A 4,599-nucleotide genomic window follows, 5' to 3' on the forward strand; every position below is an offset into this window, starting at 1 on the left:
ACACTTAGCCAATTCAAGGCTCCATATTCCTCATATTTCCTTGCACAATCCTTAAGGAAATTAGCCCCTAAAAAATAGGATAATTCCTTATTTCCTTGCGCAAATCCTGAAGGAATTGATCACCTACTTAATTGCCAAGCCTGTACACTCAACTAGTATATAATTGATGATTACAATGTGCCTTTTCCTCCACTCCAACTAGGCAATTCAAATTCCATGCATGTATGGCTTATTTTTAGTTGATTTACTAGTTTAACTGAGAGATCACTGAGTTAACAATAGTTCTACTACTCAACTAACCTTCAACTAACTCAATTAGTGACTTGAGCTCAGTTAACTGAGTTCAAATGAAAATAATTGAACTAGATTACTAAATTTTAGCAATCATCACATGCACAACTCTACTCCAAACCTACAAACTCAAATTTGTTGATCTAACTAAGTGACAAATCCATGTCACTCAAGCTAACTGTAATCCAAGTCATCCTGTTGATGTGGAAAATTGAATTACTAAATTTGACTAAGGCACAAGTCAAATTTAGCATTTCTTGCTACAATTTCTAACACTTCCTCTTAGCAAGAAAGGGATTTTGCACCACCCCTATCATGAACCTATGGAATTCGAATTTTCCACTTGACAATGTCTTTGTCAAGATATCTTCATCCTGGTCCTCAGTTGAAATGTATTGTAGCATCGTGATTCTCCTTTGCACACAATCCCACAAGTGATGGTACATGATATCAATGTGCTTGGACCTGTCATGAAATACTAAATTCTCAAAGAGTTTAATACAACTTTGATTACCACAATGAATTGTTGTTGGATCCATCTCCTGACTAAAATGACCCACAAGTATTTTGCTCATCCATATGGCCTCACATGCTTCTTGACTTGCAGCCATGTATTCAGCCTCTACTAAGTTGAATGCCACAAACCTTTGTTTCCTACTATACTAGGAAATAGTTGCAGACCCAACTTTGAAGATATCACCTAAAGTACTTTTCTTGTCTGGTGGACTCCCTGCACAATCTAAATTAGTGAAGGCTTGGAGCTTCACTTCCTCTGTCCTCATGTACCATAAGCCATACTCTATTGTGCCTATGAGGTATCTTAGCACACATTTTGTTTCCTTCCAATACAACTTGTAGGCTTCACCATGGCTTGACTCAATTGATTAACTACATAGCATATGTTGAGCCTTGTGTTCACCATATACATCAAGGATCCCACAAGCTACCTATAGATGCTAGCATCTACTACCTCTCCTAAAGAACCATGCTCCTTCCTCCAATTTGTAGCTAGAGGTGTGTCCATAGGATTGTAGTTCTCCAAGTGAAATTTCTGAAGTATTTCATAGGAATACTTCCCCTAACTCACAAAAATCTCACCATCACCCTCCCATACTTCCAACCCAAGTAAATAATGCATCAAGCCCATGTCCCTCATCTCGAATTCTCTTGCTAGTTCCTCCTTGCAAGAGCAGATAAATTTCTCATCCCCTGTAAGTATCAAGTCATCAAAATACAATACCAATATAAGAAACTTGCCATCTACCACAATGTGATAAAGATTGACATATGCCTCACTTTTGGTGAAGCCCAATCCTCTAAGATATGTATCAATCCAAGTGTACCATGATCAGGGCACTTGTTTGAGACCATACAGGGATCTCATGAGTCTACACACATGTGTCTCCCTGTCATATGTCTCAAATCCCTTTGGCTGCTCTATGTAAATTTCTTCCTCGACAACACCATTGAGAAAGGTAGTCTTCACAATCATATGGTGGATCTTCCACCCCATCTACACAGTTAATGCTAGAATGTTCTTGATTGAGGAATGTCTTACCACTGGGGAAAATGCTTCCTCATAGTCCACTCCCTCTACCTAAGAGAGGCCTTTGGCCACAAATCTGGTCTTGTACTTTTCAAAGCTCAAATCAGGTGCATGCTTCAACTTGTAGATACATCTGGAACCAACCACTAACTTGTTCTCTAGTCTCAGAATGACCTCCCATAGATTGTTCTTCATGATGGATTCATATTCCTCCACCATGGCATCTACCCACACTGGTTGGGAAACAACTTCCTCAAATGAAGAAGGCTCATAATCAATGAGTTATGTCATGAGTGCCATGTAATCGGTATACCTATCTAGTGACCTCCTCTCCCAAACAAGAATGTAGGAGCTCCCACGTGCTCCCTATCATCTTGCATCGACCTGTTAGCTTCTTTGGTTCTCTTCCTTCCCTCTCTGGAAGATTCTGGTTGAGTGGGTGCCTCCACTTTGCCTCCTATTTTCTCCTCCACGTGTGGTTGCTCCATAACATCCTGAAGCTCTGCATGAGGCTCCTCGTTTGGAACTAGAATATCCTTCTCCTGTGTGATACTCGCCTCTCGCTCTATAGAGAATCTCATAGCCTTCTCCACATCAAATTCGACATCTTTCCTCACCGCTGTTATCCTGAGGAGGGAAAATGCACCCGGTAATTTTGTTGTGCCTCTGTGTATCCTACAAAGACTCCCATCTTAGTTGTAGGCTCCAATTTCTTCGTGCCATCCTTGGATACATGAAAATACACAGTAGCTCCAAAAATTCAAAAAAGAGATACATCTAGCTTCCTCCCAAAGAACGCTTCTTCAGGTGTGATCATGCCAAGTATTTTGTGAGGGCTCCAATTCTATAAATACATTGCGGTGTTGCATTCTTCTACCTATATATATAATGGTGTTAGAAAAATATTAAATATGACAGAGAAATGCAAGACATATAATATGCGGAAAAACACAAACACATAAAACCAGAGAGACACAGATATACTTGGTTCACCAAGTTTTGGCTACGTCCACCCCGAACATCCAGTCCTTCCTTTCTATTATCCAGCAAAATGAAGAGACACGACCTACAACAAATCCGCTGTAATATCCTTTGTTTTCTCTCACAGTCTCCCCTATGTGTTTCTCGCTTTGAGAATACACATATGTTCAACAGCCTCAATACAATACCCATATACAAAGAGAGGGGTTGCTTTCTCGGGAAAAAAAACCTAAACTAAACATAAATTCTAATGTCAGATCATCCATCTAATGAACGGCCCAGATTGACTAGAAATTACTATACTTTTACAAGGCAATTTTACATCTGTTTCTTACAATCTTCCTGGGGTATACATCCGGTTGAAACAAAGACCTCTAAATTAGGATGATAATCATGCTCCACACCCAACAAATGGTAGCCCTTGATCATGCAATATGGCTCTTACTAATCCCACTATGCTTATGTTTTTCCTTTCATCCACCCCATTTTGTTGTAGGTTATGAGGTGCTATTAGTTCTCTTTTAATACCCTCTTTGGCACAAAATTCCTTGAAGGTGTTAGAAACAAATTCTCCTCCATTATCACTCCTCAGGGATTTCAGTTTCTTACCAGTATTCTTTTCAACCAATGCTTTGAATTCAACAAATTTGGAAAAAACTTCATCATTTTTCCTCATGAAGAAAATCTAGCATTTTTTAGAAAAGTCATCAACAAAAATTACATAATAATTGTGTTTTTCCATAGAGGCTGTAGACAATGGTCCACATACATCAAAGTGGAATCGCTCCAAGATTTCTCCCACTCTACTATCTTGGCCCTGGAAGGTGGATTTGACATATTTCCCTAAAGTGCAACCCTTGTAGACATCATGTTAATCAAGAGTACATTTCGGGAGATGGTGGTAATCTTTTGTGTGATTTTTAAGGCTCCATGTTGTAAGTGTCCCATGTGCCTATGCCATAGTTCTCCAAAATCTCTACTTTGCACATTTTCTGCATTTCTACTCAATGCAACACGAGCCTCCACCTCAATTTTGTATAGTTTCTTCACTTGAACTCCAATATGTTTCACTTTCCCGGTAGCTACATGTCTTAGAAAGGTTTTCCCATCACTCAAAACAACATCATAGCCTCTATCCTCCAATACAGCTACGAATTTCAATTTCTTCTTCAGCCCAAGTACATACATGACATCTTTCAGGTGAATATGGGAGCTTGACTCCCCCTTAAAGGTTACAGTACCAATTCCTTTGGTACTATACCTCCCATCATTCCTAAGTTCTATGTCCATTTGGAGATCCTTCCCATCTAGGCTACTGAAGAATTATTTCACATCCTATCATATGGAATGAGGCACCTGAATCTAGGTACCACACACTCCCCATTACAGTGATTTCCATGCATGTAATTAGGGTGAAGTCTAATTTGAATTTTGAGGCAAGTGCTTCACCTCCTGCTCCTCCTAAAGGCTTCTTGTTAGACTTCTTGTGTGGACACTTTGTTGCATAGTTCCCATATTCATGGCAGTGAAAACATTTTATCTTGTTGAGGTCCTTCTTCTTGCCATTTTTCTGGATGGACTCAGTCTTGCCTTGGGCCTTTTTTCCCTTGGCCTTCTTTCCCTTGCCTACCAAGGCAAAAATTTCTTCCCCCTCATATTTGGATGTTTCTCCATCTCTAGTGTTCCTTTGAATTTCTTCCTTCACCAAATCGAACCAAAGCCTCTCCCAATTGGAAATTTGTCCCTTCCATTTATAGAGTCCTAATATCTATGCCAGGATT

This window comes from Pinus tabuliformis, chromosome 1_2 (genome assembly GCF_031772625.1).
Source record: "Pinus tabuliformis cultivar Carrire ecotype Pingquan chromosome 1_2, CPIR1, whole genome shotgun sequence".
Classification (NCBI taxonomy): Eukaryota; Viridiplantae; Streptophyta; class Pinopsida; order Pinales; family Pinaceae; genus Pinus; species Pinus tabuliformis.